At 43.9% G+C, this 27833-nt stretch overlaps 1 protein-coding gene across 3 annotated transcripts in view; it reads left to right on the top strand.

Annotated features, from left to right (window-relative positions):
- The first annotated feature begins 7632 nt into the window (after window positions 1-7632).
- tiam2a (TIAM Rac1 associated GEF 2a) overlaps window positions 7633-27833 on the top strand; it is a 108115-nt gene continuing 87914 nt past the window's right edge. For 2 of the 3 annotated variants that reach the window (XM_029730471.1, XM_029730473.1), the window contains exon 1: window positions 7634-8670. The gene's annotated coding sequence lies outside the window, so the exon portion shown is untranslated. Of the gene's footprint in view, window positions 8671-27833 lie in introns of all 3 variants that reach the window. The other variant, XM_029730474.1, reaches the window with a different exon arrangement.

Below are 27833 nucleotides of genomic sequence, written 5' to 3' on the forward strand. Positions count from 1 at the left end.
ATCCATTATCTATTAACAGCATAATTAATAGGGTAATACTTGTTAAGAACACAGTTGTATCATGTATAAATACCTTCTAAATAAGCCTGTAATTATCAGAATGGTTGTTTTCTATACCAGATGCAGCAGAACCTGTTGGTGTTTCTAGGTTTTCTCAGCCTGTAAACACGGTTGCCATGGACGCCTCCACAAGGCCTATAAACATGCAGGTTAGAGACAGGCTGGTACAGATCAGACCGTTTTAGTGGCCTGCTGGTACATTATTAAGAACTAGCTACTCCTGGACAGTCAGTCATTTCCTCTGGTCTGGGAGGTGATCTGCCTCTGTGAGACGGACAGACAGACGTAGAAGCTTACTCATTACTCGCCTGTGATTCTCAGAGATGACTTGGTTCATTACAGGGTCTGTAGTTCATTAGTGAAAGGGAAATTAGTATAGCCACAGTCCATGACTTTAATAAGGTACTGTAACTTAACAGACCTCCACTCTATTCACATTGTATGGGTGTGAATGTAGTGCTCAGCAGAAACTCTGGGTAAGGAAGGTGGGAGAGTTACCTTACAAAAAAACACTCATAAAACGGAAGTCACCATTTCTTTATCTGTCTCTCAAATACCTGCCTATAAATGCTATATTTACCTAAAACATAGTTTTCCTCTTTAGTGCAAATCGATGTTGTGATTGTTTCATTTTGTTTTCAAACACGATAGTCTTTTCAAGTACAGTTATTCGCTATTTTTAGCTTGTTGCTGCTCTTATTGAGTTACAATAGGGCAGAATTTGTTATTGCCCTAGAGGTTAAATCATATTAAACTGCTGAGTGGTTTAATGCGATTTAGCTCATTGGAATCAGGCTCGTCCAATTCAGACTTAATGGAACCTCAGTTCTCAATCGTTGTTTATTTGCTCTATATGTCCGGGTGACTGTAAGCTATGGATCCACTACTAACCCAATACTGGCTATGTGACATACTGTATAAATGTCCCAGGCCTGTTACACTAGCCCCTTATGGACTTATGTGAATCAACTATGTTGTGTTTGTTCAATAAGAGTCATGTAACTAAAGTAGTTTAACATGATAAGCTAGTCATTTCAACTCTCACGCAATCACTGACACACATTTCCTCAGACACCAGTTATTTAAAAGGCTTCAAAGTATTTCGCTTTTATTGATGTGACATTCTCTCGCCCCCTCGGTGTTCTTCTAAATAACAAATGTCCCTTATTTCAAGACAGAAGACTTTGTCATGATAGATGTTATATTTGGTCGTCTACATGCCTCTGTGAAGCTACAGTATTAAAGTTGACCCATTATTAATTTAACTGAGGGAATCAGAAATGTTCTACTGTACATGTTCTTCAGGACATTTTTTATTACTGAGTGATGTCATGCCACACATCATGCTGACCACTAAACTATATAATTTATTTTCCCATTTTTGGGCATGTCTGACCTGCTACTGTCCACCACTGACAGACTGCTATGGTCTCACGGCAAGACCAGCAGCATTTTTTCCAACGGGCAATTTCCAAGAGCGTGGCAAAATCATGTACCATAGTTTACTCACAGTATTACACTGAAACAGCAGGGTTCCTCTACTCCAACTTTTCCCTCCAGAGACAATGTCATCAGTTTATAATGCTGTAAGCTCTGAGCTATGACTTGATAGTCTCATAAATAACTCAAACCTCACACAAATCTTCCATTGATATCGATGCATAACTTGTGTAGTGTGGTCCCGGTCAATAGGTCACCTCATTCCCATCAGACCTAAAATATCACTGTACTGTATCTGCATCAATAGTGTGACCTGTGGTTTTGTGTCTAGGGGAGCAAGCAGTCTTTTGCTCTCTCTTCCTCACACACATGCTCTCTGTCTGTCTCTCTCTATATATATCCTTAGTTATTGCTCCCAGAGCTCAGGAAATCAGCAACATGAATACTTCCTCTCTCTCAGTAGTGACGGTGATGACTACAGTTTATCACCCAGCAGACAGACAGTCAGCCCTCCGGACCAGACAGATGTGAGATAGATCCATTAGGTCTGGGGCTTTCCTGCGAAAACACATCCAAACAATTGTATACTGTATGTCAGCCCTGACAGCATCCAAACACAATGAGGGACGTCACTCACAAGACAATCTACCATGGACACTGTCGTATACCTCTTCACTGTAAAGCCCTGTATTGTACTGCACTGTACTTGTACTGCACTGTCACTGTTGATAAGCTGCTTTGATACAGTTCACTATTTGTTACCATTGATCTCTAATTAGTTGGCTCATTACGAGACTGTAAGCTCCATCGCTGGGATTGCATTTAAGACCTGTCTTGGTCAATTACATATAATAGGCATTTCAAAGGGGTCTGCTTTAAAAACCACACGTCTGGGTTCATACGCAGTACTGTTGTAGTCTATACATATATTTCTAGCTCTGTCATGTGTAGTATACCGCAGATGCACAGAGGATGATTATAGAAGGTGCTTTTTATACTGAATTCTCCATTTAGAAATGGGACCCAGGCAACCATTTGTTTGTGTCTGATTACAATCATACAGTAGACACACATACACGTACACACACACACACTCCCTTTGAAATGACTGCATCATCAGACAAAGCTCTCTCATTTCTTCCAGCTAACTACCCATTATATTCCACATGACAAATTGCCATGGCAATTACAGACAGTGAAAAGCCCAGGCTATGCTTAGGGGCTGGTTTAGTAGTTGGGAATAATGACTGGATCACACTGTACAATAGCCACCGACAAGAAGAGAAGGGTGAGAAAATCACTTAGCAGGGAGGCTGCTCTCCTCCGCACAATTACCATGACGACCCTATTATAGCAGCCATCTTGGGAGATTTAACTGGTGCCAGAAGTGGATGGTGGGACTCTCCCTACACGCATTGATCCATCCTGTACCGAAGTTGTTCTCCCTACACGCATTGATCCATCCTGTACCGAAGTTGTTCTCCCTACACGCATTGATCCATCCTGTACCGAAGTTGTTCTCCCTACACGCATTGATCCATCCTGTACCGAAGTTGTTCTCCCTACACGCATTGATCCATCCTGTACCGAAGTTGTTCTCCCTACACGCATTGATCCATCCTGTACCGAAGTTGTTCTCCCTACACACATTGATCCATCCTGTACCGAAGTTGTTCTCCCTACACGCATTGATCCATCCTGTACCGAAGTTGTTCTCCCTACACGCATTGATCCATCCTGTACCGAAGTTATTCTCCCTACACGCATTGATCCATCCTGTACCGAAGTTATTCTCCCTACACGCATTGATACATCCTGTACCGAAGTTATTCTCCCTACAGGCATTGATACATCCTGTACCGAAGTTGTTCTCCCTACACGCATTGATCCATCCTGTACTGAAGTTATTCTCCCTACACGCATTGATCCATCCTGTACTGAAGTTATTCTCCCTACACGCATTGATCCATCCTGTACCGAAGTTGTTCTCCCTACACGCATTAATCCATCCTGTACCGAAGTTATTCTCCCTACACGCATTGATCCATCCTGTACCGAAGTTGTTCTCCCTACACGCATTGATCCATCCTGTACCGAAGTTGTTCTCACTACACGCATTGATACATCCTGTACCGAAGTTGTTCTCCCTACACGCATTGATCCATCCTGTACCGAAGTTATTCTCCCTACACGCATTGATCCATCCTGTACCGAAGTTGTTCTCCCTACACGCATTGATCCATCCTGTACCGAAGTTGTTCTCCCTACACGCATTGATCCATCCTGTACCGAAGTTGTTCTCCCTACACGCATTGATACATCCTGTACCGAATTTGTTCTCCCTACACGCATTGATCCATCCTGTACCGAAGTTGTTCACCCTACACGCATTGATACATCCTGTACCGAAGTTGTTCTCCCTACACGCATTGATACATCCTGTACCGAAGTTGTTCTCCCTACACGCATTGATCCATCCTGTACCGAAGTTGTTCTCCCTACACGCATTGATCCATCCTGTACCGAAGTTGTTCTCCCTACACGCATTGATACATCCTGTACCGAAGTTGTTCTCCCTACACGCATTGATACATCCTGTACCGAAGTTATTCTCCCTACACGCATTGATACATCCTGTACCGAAGTTGTTCTCCCTACACGCATTGATCCATCCTGTACCGAAGTTATTCTCCCTACACGCATTGATCCATCCTGTACCGAAGTTATTCTCCCTACACGCATTGATCCATCCTGTACCGAAGTTGTTCTCCCTACACGCATTGATACATCCTGTACCGAAGTTGTTCTCCCTACACGCATTGATACATCCTGTACCGAAGTTGTTCTCCCTACACGCATTGATCCATCCTGTACCGAAGTTGTTCTCCCTACACGCATTGATACATCCTGTACCGAAGTTGTTCTCCCTACACATTGATCCATCCTGTACCGAAGTTGTTCTCCCTACACGCATTGATACATCCTGTACCGAAGTTATTCTCCCTACACGCATTGATCCATCCTGTACCGAAGTTGTTCTCCCTACACGCATTGATCCATCCTGTACCGAAGTTATTCTCCCTACACGCATTGATCCATCCTGTACCGAAGTTATTCTCCCTACACGCATTGATCCATCCTGTACCGAAGTTGTTCTCCCTACACGCATTGATACATCCTGTACCGAAGTTGTTCTCCCTACACGCATTGATCCATCCTGTACCGAAGTTATTCTCCCTACACGCATTGATCCATCCTGTACCGAAGTTGTTCTCCCTACACGCATTGATCCATCCTGTACCGAAGTTGTTCTCCCTACACGCATTGATACATCCTGTACCGAAGTTGTTCTCCCTACACGCATTGATCCATCCTGTACCGAAGTTGTTCTCCCTACACGCATTGATCCATCCTGTACCGAAGTTATTCTCCCTACACGCATTGATCCATCCTGTACCGAAGTTGTTCTCCCTACACGCATTGATCCATCCTGTACTGAAGTTATTCTCCCTACACGCATTGATCCATCCTGTACCGAAGTTGTTCTCCCTACACGCATTGATCCATCCTGTACCGAAGTTGTTCTCCCTACACGCATTGATCCATCCTGTACCGAAGTTGTTCTCCCTACACGCATTGATCCATCCTGTACCGAAGATGTTCTCCCTACACACATTGATCCATCCTGTACCGAAGTTGTTCTCCCTACACGCATTGATCCATCCTGTACCGAAGTTGTTCTCCCTACACGCATTGATCCATCCTGTACCGAAGTTGTTCTCCCTACACGCATTGATCCATCCTGTACCGAATTTGTTCTCCCTACACGCATTGATACATCCTGTACCGAAGTTGTTCTCCCTACACGCATTGATCCATCCTGTACCGAAGTTGTTCTCCCTACACGCATTGATACATCCTGTACCGAAGTTGTTCTCCCTACACGCATTAATCCATCCTGTATCGAAGTTGTTCTCCCTACACGCATTGATACATCCTGTACCGAAGTTGTTCTCCCTACACGCATTGATCCATCCTGTACCGAAGTTGTTCTCCCTACACGCATTAATCCATCCTGTACCGAAGTTGTTCTCAAGTCTCTCAGCCTCAATTCAAACAGGGAAGGGTGATAGCTGGGGAGGGGAGACAGAGGTGTGTCTGTTCGTGTAAGGAAAGTGCTGTCTAGCTGGCGTGGACTGGGACATGCACGGGCTAAACCTCATCCAGGTCAATGTTATTGTCTGGGGACAGAGAAAGGACCTGATGGGAGACAAGATGTCCGTCAGAGCCTATTAGAGGTAATGAGATGCAGGGTGACTGTGAGCAGAGCAGCAGCCCTCCTGAAAGCTGCCAGACAACAGCAGACAAAGGCTCTGCATGCCACTGTCCAGAATGGACCGTATTACAGGATATTGTACACATGTTATTGTACACATGAACAGTTCATCAAATGGCTACCCGGACTATTTGCAATGACCCCCTTTTTTGATTTTTTACTGACATTCTTGCACTGGACTCTACCGACACATACTACACTGACACGCCAACACACAAACAAACACACTCACACTACATACGCTCACACACACACACATATGCATATTGACGACACACTTTCACACTCTTCCCATACACTGCTGCTACTCTGTTTATTATCTATCCTGATTGCCGAGTCACTTTTACCCCTACCTACAATTACATTTTAGTCATTTAGCAGACACTCTTATCCAGAGCCACTTACAGTTAGTGCATTCATCTTAAGATATCAATGTGGGACAAGCACATATCAGTCATAGTAAGTACATTTCCCTCAAAGTAGCGATCAGCAAAGTCAGAGCTAGTAAGGGGGGGAAGAGACAAGTGCAAGTGTTAGTTCACGAAAGGCTATTATTTGAAGGGGGTGCTGTGGGATTATTAAAAATACTCTTTGAAGAGGTATGGTTTCAGATGTTTTCAGAAGATGTGCAATGATTCTGCTGTCCTAGCTTCAGGGGGAAGCTGGTTCCTCCATTAGGGTGCCAGGACCGAGAAGAGTTTGGACTGGGCTGAGTGGGAGCTGTGAGGGCCAAGAGTCCAGAGGTGGCAGAACGGAGTACTCGGTTTGGGGTGTAGGGTTTGAGCATAGCCTGAAGGTAGGGAGGGGCAGTCCCTCTTACTGCTCCGTAGGTAAGAACCATGGTCTTGTAGTGGATGCGAGCTTTGACTGGAAGCCAGTGGAGTGTGGGGAGGAGCGGGGTGACATGGGAAGATTTGGGAAGGTTGAACACCAGGCGGGCTGCAGCGTTCTGGATAAGTTGCAGGGGTTCGATGCTCTGGAGAAGGGAGGAGGGGATGGGGTCTACGGGCAGGGTGTCGGGCGGCCGGACCTCACTCCTTGTATACAGCCTCGTTATTGTTATTTTGTTACTATTTCCTTTTATTAAAAAAACAAACATTTAGCTCATCTTTTCTTACTTTTTAACTCTGCATTTTTGGGAAAGGGTTCGCAAGTAAGCATTTCACGGTAAAGTCTACACCAGTTGTATTCGGCACGTAACAAATATCTATATTTTTTGATGATACAGATCTGTGTCACATCATTTGTTGCCTATATACTGTAACTAACAGCCATTATCTGTCCGTCAATACATTGAGATGTATGTGACTACAGCATGTAATGACAAAATTGGTTCTATTGAACTAGGGCTAGGAATCGCCAGGGACCTCACGATACGATATTATCACAATACTTAGGTGCCGATTCTATATGTATTGCGATTTGATACAGTGATTTTATTGTGATTTGATGTTCCAAACATATTGCTCACCATGTCTGCTGCAGAGGGACAAGAGAGAGCCATGAGAAAACTAGCTTTGATCAGTCATGGAAATACAAGTGCTGAAAACACATTGGAGAACAAGAAGATGGAGAACAAGCTATGAGTTTTGGTGCAGGTACAGCCAAATAGCGCAAAAATAATATTGTGATATTGTAAAAATGATACAATGTGATATATCCTCAAAAATAATATCCCAATATGTAAATGTATTGGTTTTTCCCACATCACTAATTTGAACCAATTATACAGGGATTGTATTACTCGAGCAACAGAGTTATGGGTTTTTAATTGTATGTATTCCTAACCTTTAGCGATTTATCAAGTTAACATACTGTAATCCTTTGGGATTTCTAAGAGAAGCATAATCAGATGTAATATAAATAACATGACATTGTTGATTAGCCAGAGGGCTTCTAGTATAGTCATGAAAATCCCCCCATGGGCAGCTGTGTGCAGGAAAATGAATGAAGCACCATGCTGCTACAGTGCAGACAGACAGTGATGGTCCTACATTAAAGAGCACAGATTGAGATACAGTATCTGCCAGAACAATAGACCAGCCACAGATAAACATCTCCGTTCAGCCCTCAATCTGCTGTAAAGAAACTGATATGCAGATTAGAGTATTAGTGACTGTGAGGGGGAGGCAAACATATAGTGTGTGTTTGTTGGCAGTCATGCAGCTCACAGAGGAACACAAGGCCAGATCATGTTTATGAACATGGAAGACCAGGAAGACCTGTCCCTCTGGTAGTGTTATCTGACAAGCATTTACCAGTGCTCCGTTTATCTGCATCACAGCCACATACAATGTCTGTTTATCTATCTTCTTTGTAATTTGTGGTGAACGAAATGTGTCTGTTTCCGTTTTTTTGGTGTGCTTATCTGTTGATCACACATTTTTATGTGACAGACAAGACACAACTGTAAAAATGATATGGGAAAATATGTTCAGCAGGCTGCACTCTGCTGGATTCTGCGTGGGGTCCATTACTAGACAACTAAAGTTGTTTCAGTTAAAAAAAAGAGCACCATGAATCAAAGTAGAGATGCATGTTTTTCCATGAAATGTTGCGTTTGGTCCATGACTTCGCCTAGTAGTCTAGTCTACTGTCCGTCAGCTAGAGGCGTGGTTAAATCCCTACACGTTGTCTGGGAGGAGTTCAGTATTTTGGCGTCGCGCCGGTGGTGCGACCTAGAAAACACTTGGAAAGCGTGGGATCACCGTGGGACAGCGCTGGTGTTAAAAGCCAAATTACGTAGAAAACTACGTGTAGCCGATGTTTATGAGTTCACGAAAAATACGGCACACTATACAACGAACGGTCTTCTCTTACACTATTGTAAACTGGTAAGTTGATCAACGAACTTTTTAAAGAAAAACGATTATCGTAAAAGGAGAAGAGTCTTCTTTCATATCGTCCACAGTAAAGACAATAGTCTAATATTTGGTTGAATAGATTTTTTTGTTGCATTATTCCATGAATATTGGAAAATTATTCCGTGAACTTTTATGGAAACCAAAGTACTCAGTGCTTATAATTGTGCGCATTATTACAACTTGCAGCTGTGCCCAAACAATAAAACTATCATTATTTGTCCGTCATTGTAAATAAGAATTTGTTCTTAACTGACTAGTTAAATAAAGGTTAAATAAAATAAAAATAAGCTGGAGGCTAACCGCTCACCAAGTGAACCTGAATGTGACTATTTTAAAAGTTTTGTGGTGATCTCTCTCACAAGAATGCATAGATGCGTGTGCATACTTTACATTATTTCCAACAATCTGTGCTGCAAGAGTCCTTCCTTAGTGTACCTTCCACCACTACCAGACTTCTTTCTCTTTGTCCTCTTGTCATTTGATCCAAACATTTAATCACTGGTGATTTGTATCTTTTATTTGCTCTCTTTCCATTCATAATTTGGCCTGTGTGGTTTAGAAAGCGCAATTTGAGTCACTTCAGTGTCTATACCAAATTATTCATAGAATACATTTTTTTACATTTTCTATGATGAACTTAAATCTGCTGAAAGTTTGTCATATTTTGCTGTAGACCTTCAAAACGTTAAAATGCCACATGAGGAGGCCAGAGTCAGTTTAAACTGCGTTGAACCAACAATTTCACATAGGGCCTGGAAAAGGCTTGTGCCGACTAACTGCATGTGTGGGTATGGATGTGGGTACGCAGACCACAGGAGGTTGGTGGCACCTTAATTAGGGAGGATGGGTTCGTGGTAATGGCTGGGGCAGAATTAGTGGAATGGTTTCTATTGTTTCCAGGTGTTTGATGCCATTATATTTGCGCCATTCCATCCATTATTATGAGCCGTCCTCCCCTCAGCAGCCTCCACTGACGCAGAGCCACTGCGGCCCCTCATGTTGAGTTAATATTTTTTTTGTGGCCCCCACCCCCATCAAAGTTGCCCGTACCTGCCCCAGGTAATAGATCATTAGAAATGCATTAACCTGTGAACATGAAAGGCCTGGGGATGTTCAATATGTAACTGACATCAGTCTGAGAGGGTCTTTATTGTTTCCTTCTCTGCTGATTTATGGGGAGAGAAATGCGCCCAGCGATGCCCGTAAATGTCCGGGGAACGGCCTGCTCCTTCCCCCGTGTTGTGTGTGTGTGTGGGGTGATTTACCCTCTGTCTTTGTTGTTGGGGAAGTGGGGTGGTGGTTATCACCGTGTGGAAGAGCTCTGGGGCCACAGAGGCAACAAAAGGGCCCCTGGAACCCTGGAGTGCAGGGCTGGCCAGAGCAAACACACCCAGGAGAGGAGGCAGGGAGCAGGGACTTGAGGAAGGGCCAGGCATACCTTTTGGCACAGAGGGCTCTCTGTCATGGCAACCCATCACCCTATTGTCGGTTTGACTGTCACACACCCTCAGTGCTACACTTTTCTGCAGCCTAGAGAAGGCTTTTCATTAAACCAGGCTAATGCTTTACTAGACTCTGCTTATTACTGATGTGTGTCTGTTTGAAGTCTCCTATGGTTATTGTAGTCTTTGGTATCCCATGGTAGATTTCTGACCTGGCTGGCACTGCACATTTGCTTTAATGTCTGTCCATGGAACATTGTCCAGAAATGAACATGTGTGATGTTGACTGTTATCCAATAATGTTTGATGGTGGTTGTTTATTTGAAGGGGACAGGCTCTCTGTGGTTTAAATCTCAGCAGACGGCCCTACTCTACTCCCTTCCTGATGTTCTTTACACAGCACATGCTCATGGACATAATTGTGGTTATTGTCATGGAGAGCCAGCTCCTTCAGAGGGCAATAACAAAACATAGGGTTAGAGACATGATCCGTATGCCTGGGTCTTTCTGTGACCACAAGGAAGACTACATTTTATACTCACAGCCCAAAATGGTCTACAGTCAGAATTGATATGGACCGTTTCATGCTTTTTTTCAATGGAAACATAGCAAACCATATGATTGTGTTATTTTCTTTCTCCTGATGTGACCTTTCAAGAATGGGATTTGTTCCCCTCTCAGCTGGCCCCACCATTAGCTGTCAGAGTTGTTTACCAGTGACAGAGGACTAAAGGGATGTTGTAATGTTACTCTCACTGGGTGGCACATATGGTCTCGAGAGGCATCTGCAACTCATCGCTCAAGTGAGTGTTGACACACTATGAAACAATAAAATATATATATTTTTAAATCTAATTCCTAATACATAGTGTGTTCATTTGTATAATGTGTTAAAGCTGAACCTATTTGACTAAAGTGAAAGTACCTATGGACTTCAATCTTTTCAATAGTTAGTGCTTTAGGCCTATGTCAAGCTGGACATCTTGACATATGGTTCTCCTCCCCATAAGCCCCTTGGAAGGCTGTGTGCTACGAATGCCCATCGTTAATTCTGAAGTGCTAGCAACTCTCAGAGAAACACAAATGTTTCATGTCTTCTCTCGGCACATTTTTCTCCATATAAGGGCGCCTGGCTGTGACTTATCAGGCGTTGGTAATATCTGTGCTTATTGTCACATTCCACACGGCAGGAGAAGGCCTTTTACTGTCTGTAGGTAGAGGCACTGTTAGGGGAAACACATCATCTCTGCTCTCTCTCTCTCTCTCTGCAGTACATCCCAATCCTTACACATTGGAAAATTAGGTCCAATGCAGCCGTGTTTTATTTTCAATATCAAATATCAAATTATTTTCTGGGAAACAATTAAGTACTTTACTGTGATTGTTTTTAATTAAAATGGTCCAAAAGTGTTTCAGCTTTCTCAAGCAAGAATTTGTCATAGCCAAACACAGTAAATTCATGTTTTTGACTGCACTGGGTGCCTTATTTGTGTCTGTGCTGTTTTGACTGTTTTATTCCCCTACTGATCTGCTCTTGTTGATCAACTGAAGACTATTTGAAATGTCGCAAGATTGGACTAATGCACTCCCCAAAGTCCCAATGCTGTCAAAAATGTGATTTTCCTGTGTTTTTATATATATTTCCACTCCATGAAGTTTGAATAATATTATGAAAATGATAATGCCCTTTTTGTGTAAGAGCCGTTTGAAATGGCCACTTGAAATTTCGGCTTGTTTTGGTGGGATGGAGTTTTGGCCTGCCTGGAGACATCAAATTAGTTACTAGACCATTAAGAATTAGAGTTCCAAACTTCTCTGCCAATAACGGCTAGTTTTCAAGTTTCCCTCACCACTCAGACTACTCCCATACAGCTCTAGAAAAATTATTGCTTGAGAAATTGGTATTTGCTAAGAAGCTATTTTTGTTTCTTTTTGACAATATTTTTTATTGAAAACAATCACAGAAAGGTACTTATATGTTACCTGAAATTATTTGATATTGAGATAAAAATGGCTGCATTGAACCTTTTTTAATTTAGTCAGCTACCACGGAAAATAATAATGTCATATGGTGAGGTTTTTTTCCCCTGTGGCTGAAATTATATTTGGCATTTGAGGCAATGGGAGAAGTGTGGCGTGTGTGCACTAGGGCTGGGCAGGCAATTCAGCAGTGTCTGGAGTAGAGCTATAAAAAGCAGGTGAGCTCAGGCTGGTGTCGACAGTGTTCTGACGGGGACTTCACCACCAGTCAGGTCACCAGGCTGCCATACCAGATGACTGGCATGACCACCACTTCCTGTCCCATGGGCTCCCTCCCATCACAGGGACAACAAACCATAGTTTGACATTGGTTCACTCACAAGGGTGGGTGTACGGACCCAGATTAAGCCTACTCATGGACTGAAAAGCCCTTTCATATTAGTGGAGAGTCTCCATTGGGTCATTCCATGTCATTTCAGCAAGCCATGACACTCACCATCTCCGATTCTTCTGAAACTGTTTCTATAGTTAGAAACTGATAAGATTAGCCTTCCTGAAACATTATTTTGTTGAAATGTAATTTGATCTCTGAGAATATAAGACAATTGATTGCACCCAAATGGACCCTTTTAATTTATAGGATTCACATAATTTTCAACAATATAGTACCCAACTTCTTCCTCCCATTGAGTAAGACATGAGGAATCCAATAAAATGGTCAAAAGACACACACGGAACCCCCAACGCCATTCTCAGCCCAACAACCAGTATACAGTATCGCTTCGATATTTCTGACAAGTAAGCTGCAGCTGGGACTATTGCTTAAACATCCTTTGTAATGTATTTCCTGAGAATCTGGTGATGTTTTTTCCCCCTGTTTAGAGAAATTACTAATTGAAGTTGCAGGTATTATTTACCATAAATTAGTGTGAAAGTACCATGTTTTGCCACTAGATGCCACTGTTCGTGCTACTGCCACAACACCCTTTAATCCATTTTGCTGGTCTATTGTGTTTATTAAATGGATCACAACATTTTGTTTGCAACTTTGGGTAGAAGACCAATAGCTTTTGCCCATTATGAAAATACATTATGTGGTAAATGGTGTGGTCAAGACAGTCGTCCATGAAAGCAATTCAGTTTGACCTTCTCTTAGAGCTCTCTGAGAAGGCAATCCACATGGTGCAATTTTCAAATGAAGACTTTAACTACAGCCCAGAACGAGTGACTGAAATGCCACTCTGACATATATGTATACTGCTCAAAAAAATAAAGGGAACACTAAGATAACACATCCTAGATCTGAATGAATGAAATAATCTTATTAAATACTTTTTTCTTTACATAGTTGAATGTGCTGACAACAAAATCACACAAAAATAATCAATGGAAATCCAATTTATCAACCCATGGAGGTCTGGATTTGGAGTCACACTCAAAATTAAAGTGGAAAACCACACTACAGGCTGATCCAACTTTGATGTAATGTCCTTAAAACAAGTCAAAATGAGGCTCAGTAGTGTGTGTGGCCTCCACGTGCCTGTATGACCTCCCTACAATGCCTGGGCATGCTCCTGATGAGGTGGCGGATGGTCTCCTGAGGGATCTCCTCCCAGACCTGGACTAAAGCATCCGCCAACTCCTGAACAGTCTGTGGTGCAACGTGGCGTTGGTGGATGGAGCGAGACATGATGTCCCAGATGTGCTCAATTGGATTCAGGTCTGGGGAACGGGCGGGCCAGTCCATAGCATCAATGCCTTCCTCTTGCAGGAACTGCTGACACACTCCAGCCACATGAGGTCTAGCATTGTCTTGCATTAGGAGGAACCCAGGGCCAACCGCACCAGCATATGGTCTCACAAGGGGTCTGAGGATCTCATCTCGGTACCTAATGGCAGTCAGGCTACCTCTGGCGAGCACATGGAGGGCTGTGCGGCCCCCCAAAGAAATGCCACCCCACACCATGACTGACCCACCGCCAAACCGGTCATGCTGGAGGATGTTGCAGGCAGCAGAACGTTCTCCACAGCGTCTCCAGACTCTGTCACGTCTGTCACGTGCTCAGTGTGAACCTGCTTTCATCTGTGAAGAGCACAGGGCGCCAGTGGCGAATTTGCCAATCTTGGTGTTCTCTGGCAAATGCCAAACGTCCTGCACGGTGTTGGGCTGTAAGCACAACCCCCACCTGTGGACGTCGGGCCCTCATACCACCCTCATGGAGTCTGTTTCTGACCGTTTGAGCAGACACATGCACATTTGTGGCCTGCTGGAGGTCATTTTGCAGGGCTCTGGCAGTGCTTCTCCTACATTGTGTTGTTTAAGTGTTCCCTTTATTTTTTTGAGCAGTGTATATATATTCTTAATCCATTCCTTACTTAGATTTATGTGTATTTTGGGTATATGTTGTGTAATTTGTTAGATATTACTGCACTGTCAGAGCTAGAAGCACAAGCATTTCGCTACACCCGCAATAACATCTGTTAATCACGTGTATGTAACCAATAACATCTGCTAAACATGTGTATGTGACCAATAAAATGTGATTTGATTTAAATTGTTGTGACAACTCTAATATAATAATACAATTGTAAACCATTGCATTGTAGTCATATGTTTTTTAAAATAAAATTATTAGAAAACACCTGTATGTGATTAGTGACATTTACCATTAAACCGAACCCATTACCATTACGCAACAGTAAACAGTGTGTTGGGACTTTTACCATTCAAGACAATAAGATAACATAACATTGAAACCATTAGAACTGCTGTAGCCTAATGGTTTGCTTGTTCACCAGGAATGGTCTAACTAATCCATACTTTTTTTTAAATCGGGAAAAACAGGGCTGTTTCCTGGGCAAAAATTAAGCCTAAGAGAAGGACAAACTGAATTGCTTTCATGGAGGACTGGCTTAAATTATGAGGATGACGGCACAATTTATTTAGATAACGAGCAAAAGTTATTAGTTTTCTCCCCAAAGTTGCAAAGAAAATGTTGTGATCCATTTAATAAAGACGAGACCAGCAAAGTGGATAAAAGTAGCAGGAACAATGGCATCTAGTGGGCGAAACGGGGTACTTTCACACTAATTTATGGTAAATAATGCAAGCGACTTCAATGGCTACTTTATCTGAATGGGGAAGAAAAATAAACAGATTCACAGGGAATACATAAAAAGCTTTTAGCCGTACCCTTATCCTACTCCTCCTCTGTTCCTCTGGTGATGTAGAGGTGAATCCAGGCCCTGCAGTGCCTAGCTCCACTCCTATTCCCCATTTACATTTACGTAATTTAGCAGACGCTCTTATCCAGAGCAACTTACAAATTGGTGCATTCACCTTATGATATCCAGTGGAACAACCACTTTACAATAGTACATCTATCTTTTTTTTGTAGGGGGGGGTTAGAAGGATTACTATAGCCTATCCCAGGTATTCCTTAAAGAGGTGGGGTTTCAGGTGTCTACGGAAGGTGGTGATTGACTCCGCTGTCCTGGCGTCGTGAGGGAGCTTGTTCCACCATTGGGGTGCCAGAGCAGCGAACAGTTTTGACTGGGCTGAGCGGGAACTGTGCTTCTGCAGAGGTAGGGGGGCCAGCAGGCCAGAGGGGGATGAACGCAGTGCCCTTGTTTGGGTGTAGGGCCTGATCAGAGCCTGAAGGTACGGAGGTGCCGTTCCCCTCACAGCTCCTTAGGCAAGCACCATGGTCTTGTAGCAGATGCGAGCTTCAACTGGAATCCAGTGGAGTGTGCAGAGGAGCGGGGTGACGTGAGAGAACTTGGGAAGGTTGAACACCAGACGGGCTGCGGCGTTCTGGATGAGTTGTAGGGGTTTAATGGCACAGGCAGGGAGCCCCGCCAACAGGGAGTTGCAGTAATCCAGACGGGAGATGACAAGTGCCTGGATTAGGACCTGCGCCGCTTCCTGTGTAAGGCAGGGTCATACTCTGCGAATGTTAAATAGCATGAACCTACAGGATCGGGTCACCACCTTGATGTTAGCGGAGAACGACAGGGTGTTGTCCAGGGTCACGCCGAGGCTCTTAGCACTCTGGGAGGAGGACACAATGGAGTTGTCAACCGTGATGGCGAGATCATGGAGAGGGCAGTCCTTCCCCGGGAGGAAGAGCAGCTCCATCTTGCCGAGGTTCAGCTTGAGGTGGTGATCCGTCATCCACTCTGATATGTCTACCAGACATGCAGAGATGCGATTCGCCACCTGGTTATCAGAAGGGGGAAAGGAGAAGATTAATTGTTTCGTCTGCGTAGCAATGATAGGAGAGACCATGTGAGGATATGACAGAGCCAAGTGACTTGGTGTATATCGAGAATAGGAGAGGGCCTAGAACTGAGCCCTGGGAGACACCAGTGGTGAGAGTACGTGGTGCGAAGACGGATTCTCGCCACGCCACCTGGTAGGAGCGACCTGTCAGATAGGACGCAATCCAAGAGTGAGCCGCGCCGGAGATACCCAACTCGGAGAGGGTGGAGAGGAGGATCTGATGGTTCACAGTATCAAAGGCAGCAGATAGGCCTAGAAGGATGAGAGCAGAGGAGAGAGAGTTAGCTTTAGCAGTGCGGAGAGCCTCCGTGACACAGAGAAGAGCAGTCTCAGTTGAATGACCAGCCTTGAAACCTGACTGATTTGGATCGAGAAGGTCATTCTGAGAGAGATAGCAGGAGAGCTGGCCAAGGACGGCACGTTCAAGAGTTTTGGAGAGAAAAGAAAGAAGGGATACTGGTCTGTAGTTGTTGACATCGGAGGGATCGAGTGTAGGTTTTTTCAGAAGGGGTGCAACTCTCGCTCTCTTGAAGACGGAAGGGACGTAGCCAGTGGTCAAGGATGAGTTGATGAGCGAGGTGAGGTAAGGGAGAAAGTCTCCGGAAATGGTCTGGAGGGGAGAGGAGGGGATAGGGTCAAGCGGGCAGGTTGTTGGGTGGCCGGCCGTCACAAGACGCAAGATTTCATCTGGAGAGAGAGGGGAGAAAGAGGTCAAATCATAGGGTAGGGCAATGTGAGCAGGACCAGCGGTGTCGTTTGACTTAACAAACGAGGATCGGATGTCGTCGACCTTCTTTTCAAAATGGTTGATGAAGTCATCCGCAGAGAGGGAGGGGGGGGAGGATTCAGGAGGGAGGAGAAGGTGGCAAAGAGCTTCCTAGGGTTAGAGGCAGATGCTTGGAAGTTAGTGGTAGAAAGTGGCTTTAGCAGCAGAAACGGAGGAGGAAAATGTAGAGAGGAGGGAGTGAAAAGATGCCAGGTCCGCAGGGAGGCTAGTTTTCCTCCATTTCCGCTCGGCTGCCTGGAGCCCTGTTCTGTGAGCTCGCAATGAGTCGTCAACCCACGGAGCAGGAGGGGAGGACCGAGCCGGTCGGGAGGATAGGGGACATAGAGAGTCAAAGGATGCAGAAAGGGAGGAGAGGAGGGTTGAGGAGGCAGAATCAGGAGATTGGTTGGAGAAGGATTGAGCAGAGGGAAGAGATGATAGGATGGAAGAGGAGAGAGTAGCAGGAGAGAGAGAGAGAGAGAGAGCGAAGGTTGCGACATCGCAATACCGTCTGAGTAGGGGCAGAGTGAGTAGTGTTGGAGGAGAGCGAGAGGGAAAAGGATACAAGGTAGTGATCGGAGACTTGGAGTGGAGTTGCAGTGAGATTAGTAGAAGAACAGCATCTAGTGAAGATGAGGTCAAGCGTATTGCCTGCCTTGTGAGTAGGGGGGGACGGTGAGAGGGTGAGGTCAAAAGAGGAGAGGAGTGGAAAGAAGGAGGCAGAGAGAAATGAGTCAAAGGTAGACGTTGGGAGGTTAAAGTCACCCAGAACTGTGAGGGGTGAGCCATCCTCAGGAAAGGAACTTATCAAGGCGTCAAGCTCATTGATGAACTCTCCAAGGGAACCTGGAGGGCGATAAATGGTAAGGATGTTAAGCTTGAATGGGCTAGTGATTGTGACAGCATGGAATTCAAAGGAGGAGATAGACAGATGGGTCAGGGGAGAAAGAGAGAATGTCCACTTGGGGAGATGAGGATTCCAGTGCCACCACCCCGCTGACCAGATGCTCTCGGGGTGTGCGAGAACACGTGGTCAGACGAGGAGAGAGCAGTAGCAGTAGCAATGTTTTCTGTGGTAATCCATGTTTCCGTAAGCGCCAAGAAGTCGAGGGACTGGAGGGTAGCATAGGCTGAGATGAACTCTGCCTTGTTGGCCACAGACCGGCAGTTCCAGAGGCTGCCGGAGACCTGGAACTCCACGTGGGTCGTGCGCGCTGGGACCACCAGGTTAGAGTGGCAGCGGCCAAGCGATGTGAAGCGTTTGTATGGCCTGTGCAGAGAGGAGAGAACAGGGATAGGATGACACATAGTTGATAGGCTACAGGAGAGGCTACGCTAATGCAAAGGAGATTGGCATGAAAACTTATCTAAACAACTGGGGAAGCGAGAGAGCAGGGCCTCCCTCACTAACAATTCACTGAAACACTAAAATGCTAAAATATAACTTTTCTTGCTTCCACTAGAAATTAAAATTGATGTAAACTACAGTGGTTCAATGTTTCCAGGAATAGGCTCAAACTTAGTTTATTCCGCTAGATAACTTGGTACAGTATTCTTCCGTGAAAACCCACCTAGTGCACCGTGTCCTATGACGCCGTAGCTAACTAGCTAACTAGCATGCTAGCATCCTATAACACACGGTTAGCACCAATACTTGGTAACAACAAGCTACCAATGGATCATTCGTGTCCGTGTCTAGTTCATAACGCAGAAGTAATTAAACATTGGCTAGCTAACACAAAGTCAGTCCTGCTAGCTACACAAGTGGACTACACATCTCGAATGTTCAGAAAGTTAAGCTTACGTTGCAAAAATCTTATTGACTAAAAGTGATACAGCTAGCTGGTAGGGTTAGCTAGCTAGCAGTGGGCGCGTTGTTGACTATGCTCTCTTTTGATGACTTCTGTAACTGTAATAGCCTTGGTTTCATGCATGTTAACATTGGAAACATCCTCGCTAAATTTGCTTTAGCACACTCTGCCAACCTGGATGTCCTAGCCGTGTCTGAATCCTGGCTTAGGAAGTCCACCAAAAACTCTGAAATCTTCATCCCTAACTACAACATTTTCAGACACGATAGAACGGCCAAAGGGGGCGGTGTTGCAATTTACTGCAGAGATAGCCTGCAGAGCTCTGTCCTACTATCCAGGTCTGTACCCAAACAATTTGAACTTCTACTTTTAAAAATCCACCTCTCTAAAAACAAGTCTCTCACCGTTGCCGCCTGCTATAGACCACCCTCTGCCCCCAGCTGTGCTCTTGACACCATATGTGAACTGATTGCCCCCCATCTATCTTCAGAGCTTGTGCTGCTAGGTGACCTAAACTGGGACATGCTTAACACCCCAGCCATCCTACAATCTAAGCTTGATGCCCTCAATCTCACACAAATTATCAATGAACCTACCAGGTACCACCCCAAAGTCATAAACACGGGCACCCTCATAGATATCATCCTAACCAACTTGCGCTCTAAATACTCCTCTGCTGTTTTCAACCAAGATCTCAGCGATCACCGTCTCATTGCCTGCATCCGAAATGGGTCAGCGGTCAAACGACCTCCACTCATCACTGTCAAACGCTCCCTGAAACACTTCAGGGAGCAAGCCTTTGTAATCGACCTGGCCCGGGTATCCTGGAAGGATATTGACCTCATCCCGGCAGTAGAGGATGCCTGGTTATTTAAAAAAATGCCTTCCTCACCATCTTAAATAAGCATGCCCCATTCAAGAACTTTAGAACCAGGAACAGATATAGCCCTTGGTCCTCTCCAGACCTGACTGCCCTTAACCAACACAAAAACATCCTGTGGCGTTCTGCATTAGCATCGAACAGCCCCCATGATATGCAACTTTTCAGGGAAGTTAGAAGCCAATATACACAGGCAGTTAGAAAAGCCAAGGCTAGCTTTTTCAAGCAGAAATTTGCTTCCTGCAACACAAACTCAAAAAAGTTCTGGGACACTGTAAAGTTCATAGAGAATAAGAATACCTCCTCCCAGCTGCCCACTGCACTGAGGATAGGAAACTCTGTCACCACCGATAAATCCACTATAATTGAGAATTTCAATAAGCATTTTTCTACGGCTGGCCATGCTTTCAACCTGGCTACCCCAACCGCGGTAAATAGCACTGCACCCCCCACAGCTACTCGCCCATGCTCTTCAACCGATCGCTGCCTGCACCTGCCCGCCCGTCCAGCATCACTACTCTGGACGGTTCTGACCTATTTCGCAACAAAGCATCCTTCACTCATGCTGCCAAACATACCCTCGTAAAACTGACCATCCTACCGATCCTCGACTTCGGCGATGTCATTTACAAAATAGCCTCCAATACCCTACTCAATAAACTGGATGCAGTCTTTCACAGTGCCATCCGTTTTGTCACCAAAGCCCCATATACTACCCACCACTGCGACCTGTACGCTCTTGTTGGCTGGCCCTCGCTTCATACTCGTCGCCAAACCCACTGGCTCCAGGTCATCTACAAGACCCAGCTAGGTAAAGTTCCCCCTTATCTCAGCTCACTAGTCACCATAGCAGCACCCACCTGTAGCACGTGCTCCAGCAGGTATATCTCTCTGGTCACCCCCAAAGCCAATTCCAATTCCGTCTCTCCTTCCAGTTCTCTGCTGCCAATGACTGGAACGAACTACAAAAATCTCTGAAACTGGAAACACTTATCTCCCTCACTAGCTTTAAGCACCAGCTGTCAGAGCAGCTCACAGATCACTGCACCTGTACATAGCCCATCTATAATTTAGCCCAAACAACAACCTCTTCCCCAACTGTATTTATTTATTTAGTTCCTTTGCACCCCATTATTTCTACTTTGCACTTTCTTCCACTACAAATCTACCATTCCAGTGTTTTACTTGCTATATTTATTTACTTTGCCACCATGGCCTTTTGCCTTTACCTCATCTCACCTCATTTGCTCACATTGTGTATATATACTTATTTTTCTACTGTATTATTGACTGTATGTTTGTTTTACTCCATGTGTAACTCTGTTGTTGTTGTATGTGTCGAACTGCTTTGCTTTATCTTGGCCAGGTCGCAATTGTAAATGAGAACTTGTTCTCAACTTGCCTACCAGGTTAAATAAAGGTGAAATAAATAAATAAATACAAAAGTATGAAGAAGCAATACTCCAAGCAGCAGCTCCATACTGCTTGTCAGACATAAAGAGCTTATACTGTATACTGGTTGTTTGGGTGGGATTGGTGTGGGGGGGTCTGTGGTAGAGGTCTTCACCTGTGGTAGAGGTCTTCTGTTCTGAAATGGAGCTGAGGCTTTCCCACCCAGACCCACATTTTTTTAAATATAGAGACCTGTTACAAATGGATCCGAGAACAACTAGACCCGTTCCATATAGACCTGGTCGGATCCAGACCTGATCTGAGTGAGGGAAGCAGCAGAAAAGTCATCTTTTAACCTACTTTATTAACCGGAGCTGATAAAGCGCAAGTGGGAGAGACTCAGTTCTAGTAGGCGGGAGGGGCCGCACTGTGAGCAAGTGACACAGGGAGTAGGGAGGGAGAGACGGCAGCCAACCAAGCCAACTCGCACTATAGTAGACCAATAGGTTATTTATCATCAAATATGTTTATGTAGTACCTGACTTAACTGCATCAAACCGGGAGACACTAACATTAGCTAGCTAGGCTAATTGAGGCTCCAGTGCATGCGGTTTCTCATCCTAAAGTTACATCTCCATTCAGAATATTAAGTAGCAGCCTACCTATTGTCACTTGATCCTTTCCTTAACATTTTAATTCCATTGATTAGATATCTCCTAACTTTTGCCACGCACGGCGGCTCTATGAATTTAGCCTATTGCTGCTTTTATGACTTATGATTGGCCAATAACAACAAGCTTACACGCTTCACTCATGAAAAGCAAGAGCAGCGGCATAAATGATACAATTTCCCTCTACTGCAGCAGTCGCATTACGATCTATACTGGTCTTTCCAGACAAGTCTGTTAAAATTACACATACCCAAGACCCATGACAATCATATTATGTCTGACCCAGACCCGTGCCATTATCTAGAATTCTGCATCCTGACCTGCTCGGCTCCTGGATCAGGTCTCGGGTACCAAAAAGTAGCAATCTGTCCCAGTATTTGATCTTTTACTAAACAAACATAAGTGTTGGTTGGTGGGACTGGTGTTCAGCTGAACAGATGGAAGCCCATGGCCTATTCATGTTCAGGCTGACACCCCTAAACAGCTATAAATTGAAGCCTTTGAGGAGATTAATGTGTTGGTTCAAATTGAATTGTGTTTCTTGTGGGTCACGTTTCAAGGCTCATCCATGTGGTTTGTTTGGGAAAATGAAGATTAAATGAAGGTGAGCATTTAAGCGATGTGCCAAATAAGCTCGCAGATTAAGATTTATCATGCAGAAGATGGAAGATTACGGAGAGAGTGTTCTGTCATGGAGTGGAGATTTACTCTGTGTGTGTGTGTGTGATGCACTAAAAGCAGGACTTGAGCTCATCAAAACTCAGGTAGATCATCGCTAAATACATTGCCAAGGCTGTAGACTGCAGCTATTAAGTGGCAGCTAATGTAACTACAGTGCAATATATGTGAAATAAGGTGTCATTTATCAGTCTGGTAAAAGCCCCATATCCAGCCCCAGCAGCAGGACTTGAGGATGGTTTAGGCCTACAAGATGCAGTTATGGCTGAGCCCCTACATGGACAGCTTCCATGGTAACAATGGAATAGGGGTATTGTACTTCAGGGATCGACCAACCAGGATGCAACACATCTGAAATGTTATGACAGCCTGAGGGCTATAGGTAACAGCCACAGGGGTGCCTTGTGTTCCTCTTCCTGTATCAATGCTCATCCTGTCAGCACACTCATCTCTCAGGGGATCCAGGGGTTCAATGAGGAGCATATACACTAACCAAGGAGCATGCATCTACAGTTGAAATCTGAAGTTTAAATACACTTAGGTTGGAGTCATTAAAACTCGTTTTTTAACCACTCCACAAATTTCTTGTTAATTTAGATTTTTCCAACAATTGTTTACAGACAGATTATTTCACTTATAATTCGCTGTATCACAATTCTACTGGGTCAGAAGTTTACATACACTAAGTTAACTGTGCCTTTACACAGCTTGGAAAATTCCAGAAAATTATGTCATGGCTTTAGAAGCTTCTGATAGGCTAATTGACATTATTTGAGTCAATTGAAGGTGTACCTGTGGATGTATTTCTAGGCCTACCTTCAAACTCAGTGCCTCTTTGCTTGACATCATGGGAAAATCAAAAGAAGTCAGCCAAGACCTCAGAAAGAAATTGTAGACCTCCACAAGTCTGGTTCATCCTTGGGAGCAATTTCCAAATGCTTGAAGGTACCACATTCATCTGTACAAACAATAGTACGCAAGTATAAACACCATGGGACCACGCAGCCGTCATACCGCTCAGGAAGGAGACGCATTTCTGTCTCCTAGAGATCAACGTACTTTGGTGCAAAAAGTGCAAATCAAACCCAGAACAACAGCAAAGGACCTTGTGAAGATGCAGGAGGAAACAGGTACAAAAGTATCTATATCCACAGTAAATCGAGTCCTATATCCCCATCACCTGAAGGCCGCTTAGCAAGGAAGAAGCCACTGCTCCAAAACCGCCATGAAAAAGCCAGACTACGGTTTGCAACTGCACATGGGGACAAAGATCTTAATTTTTGGAGAAATGTCCTCTGGTCTGATGAAACAAAATAGAACTGTTTGGCCATAATGACCATAGTTATGTTTGGAGGAAAAAGGAGGAGGCCTGCAAGCTGAAGAACACCATCCCAACCGTGAAGCACGGTAGTGGCAGCATCATGTTGTGGGGCTGCTTTGCTGCAGGAGGGACTGGTGCGCTTCACAAAATAGATGGCATCATGAGGAGGAAAATTATGTGGATATATTGAAGCAACATCTCAAGACATCAGTCAGGAAGTTAAAGCTTGGTCGAAAATGAGTCTTCCAAATGGACAATGACCCCAAGCATACTTTCAAAGTTTTGGCAAAATGGCCTAACGGACAACAAAGTCAAGGTATTGGAGTGGCCATCACAGAGCCCTGACCTCAATCCTATAGAACATTTGTGGGCAGAACTGAAAAAGCGTGTGTGAGCAAGGAGGCCTACAAACCTGACTCAGTTACACCAGCTCTGTCAGGAGGAATGGGCCAAAATTCACCCAACTTATTGTGGGAAGCTTGTGGAAGGCTACCCAAAACGTTTACCCAAGTTAAACAATTTAAAGGCAATGCTACCAAATACCAATTGAGTTTACATAAACTTCTGACCCACTGGGAATGTGATGAAAGAAATAAAAGCTGAAATAAATAATTATCTCTACTATTATTCTGACATTTCACATTCTTAAAATAAAGTGGTGATCCTAACTGACCTAGAAGAGGGAATATTTACTAGGATTAAATGTCAGGAATTGTGAAAAACTGAGCTTAAATGTCTTTGGCTAAGGTGTATGTAAACTTCCGACTTCAACTGTACCTGTCAGTGCCAGGTTCACATGTGTACTTGTCTTTGTTTGTGTGTTTAGATGTGAATGTGACTGCATGTGTGTGTCAGGGATATGTACAAATATGACCACTAGTCCAGACGGGTTGAGAAAAGTGAGTGGAAGTTGCCATAGTGCAGCCTATCCCTGTGACATGAACTACTTCACCAGCCAAGCACAACAATTGTAATTGTGATTGATATAGCCCAACCCTCCACTAGCCATCAGGCCTCAGTGACCGTCTACCTCTATTGGAAGAGTAAATACAGCACAGCTGGGACGCTATTGGCTGAAGTGCTCCATTAGGCGCCATGTGTTGTCCAGTATTGTTCTCTGTGATGGATCCAGATGATGCAGTTCAGGGTGCACTTCTCTTCCCACCTGCTCATCAGTGAGGCTTCAATGCCTCATCTCCAACAACTCACCCTACCTTCTCTCTACCATCAGGGCTACGAGCAGGCGCTACTTCCTAGTAACAAAACAGACCACAGTAAAATGTCACTTGTAGGGCTGCTGTTGTGGGTTAATGATAAAGCCTGTATTTTGCTTTGTCAGTCACCTACCATGCAGAACAGCCTACAGAGTCTCCAGCTCAAGGGTTCTATTTTTCTGGGAGATGTGAAGTGCTGTGGAGACTGACTGACTGAGAGCTTGGCTGCAGAAGCACTCATGTGGAATGTGATATGCATTTTCAGCCTCATTAACGCTGCTTTCTCTCTCACTCAAATTAGGAGCCTAGTTTGATGCAGGAGTGAGAAACTCTTTTTCCACCTCAGCTTCAGGCTTTGTCATGTTGGTTCAGTCATTTGGAGACCAATGTAAACAGTGAAGGCCTTGATTGCTCTAGGTCACCAGCAACCCTGGCATCCAAACCCTGAATGAGCTCGATTAGATTTTTATGAAATAGCTAAATGTTTCCAAGTCATGTTCCCTGGAGAGATGCCATCTTTAAGGCCTCAGCTGCTGTAGGAGAACCTGTTTAGCATTGGAGGACCTTCGGGTAAAATTACTGCATAAATGGCTAGTTTAATTTGCTTACAAACACAAAAACATACTGTTAGAAATGTCGAAACATTAATGGGAAACAGTATTTCCATCTCTGTATTCCTCTGGAACCCTAGGATAAGGGAAGGGGTCATGTGGCGGCCAGTAAAACAAAAAGTGTATTTGTCTGGGTGTGTTTGTCTGTGCCCTCCGGATATCAGAGGAGACCAGTTCTGTTTCTCACCACAGTCCAATAGTGTTTCTCTTCTACTCACGGTTCACCCAGTAGGTTGTTTACATACTCTGCCCAGAATGTGATGAAATGTAACTTCCTTATGTTATAAAATGCCTTTTACCAAGATGAGTATGATTCTTCTGAATCTTTCAGTGCGGTCTTTTCTCTAACATATCATTAACATTATATCCAAAAAGTCAGATTTCGTAACCTAATACATCCAATAATAAGCACCAATCTCTCGCAGCAACTTTTGAGGATTTTACATTGTTGTGTTGGTCGTCTGCAAAATTGTTTCCACAGGTTGCAGAAAGCAAAATTAACACGACACGAGCTGAATTAAATGTAAAAGGCTTTGAGAATAAGCTTGTGTTATGCTCAGTGCTCTGTTGACATTTCACAGAAATACACTTGTTTTTGTGAGAAATCTTTGAAAAATAACAGGAATTGCGCATTAATATGAAAATACTACGTGTCTAACTAGCTTACCTCTATATATTGTTTTATGTCCTCTGGATTCGAGAAGAAAGATGACGAGTTAAACCTTGAGCCTGTCAGTTAGCATTAACTCTCACACAGCATCCAGCCTAGCCTGTCTGGGCAAGAGCCAGTGGAATCACGTCGCGCGAAATACAAAACCTCATAAATGCTATAACTTCAATTTCTCAAACATATGACTATTTTACACCATTTTATAGATACACCTCTCCTGAATCGAACCACGTTGTCCGATTTCAAAAAGGCTTTACAGCAAAAGCAAAACATTAGATTATGTCAGGAGAGTACCCTGCCAAAAAAATCACACTGCCATTTTCAAAGCAACTAAATGCATCACAAATACCCAAACCACAGCTAAATGCAGCACTAACCTTTGACAATCTTCATCAGATGACACTCCTAGGACATCATGTTACACAATACATGCATTTTTTGTTCGATAAAGTTCATATTTATATATAAAAACAGCATTTTACATCGGCGCGGGACGTTCAGAAAATATTTTCCCTCAAATGCTTCCGGTGAATCAGCGCTACAATTTACAAAATTACTATTCGAAAACATTGTTAAAATTTTATATTGTCATACAAAGAATTATAGATTAACATCTCGTGAATGCAACCGCATTGCCAGATTTAAAAATAACTTTACTGGGAAATCACACTTTGCAATAAACGACATGGTATGCTCAGAAAAATAGGCTAGGCGATACATGTTAGCGCCATCTTGGAACCATCTAATATCAAAAATACTATCGTAAATATTCCCTTACCTTTGATTATCTTCATCAGAAGGCACTTCCAGGAATCCCAGGTCCACAACAAATGTAGTTTTGTTCGAAAAAGTTAATAATTTATGTCCCAATAGTTCCTTCTTGTTAGCGCGTTCCGAAGGCTACTCATAATGTACTGAAGCGCGCGGGACTTGTCGTCACGAATGTGCAAAAAATATATATTTACGTTCGTTCAAACATGTCAAACGTTGTATAACATAAATCTTTAGGGCCTTTTTCAACCAGAGCTTCAATAATATTCAATGCGGATGATTGCATTGTCTTACTAAACGTTTCGAAAGGGGAGCGTCGCCATGGGCGCCCGCGTCATAGTAGTAATGGCCCTCCCCCTGTGACCAACTTCCCAAGCCTCTCTTTGGGTCAGTTTCTACCATAGAAGACTCAAACCACTTTGTAAAGACTGTCGACATCTAGTGGAAGCCTTAGGAAGTGCTAAATGATTAATAAGTCCCTGTGTGTTTCAATGGCAAAGGTTTGAAGTGATTCCACACATCAGATTTCCATTTCCTGTTAGGATTTGTCTCAGGGTTTTGACTGCCATATGAGTTCTGTTATACTCACAGACACCATTTAAACAGTTTTAGAAACTTTAGAGTGTTTTCTATCCAAATCTACT

This window comes from Salmo trutta, chromosome 33 (genome assembly GCF_901001165.1).
Source record: "Salmo trutta chromosome 33, fSalTru1.1, whole genome shotgun sequence".
Classification (NCBI taxonomy): domain Eukaryota; kingdom Metazoa; phylum Chordata; class Actinopteri; order Salmoniformes; family Salmonidae; genus Salmo; species Salmo trutta.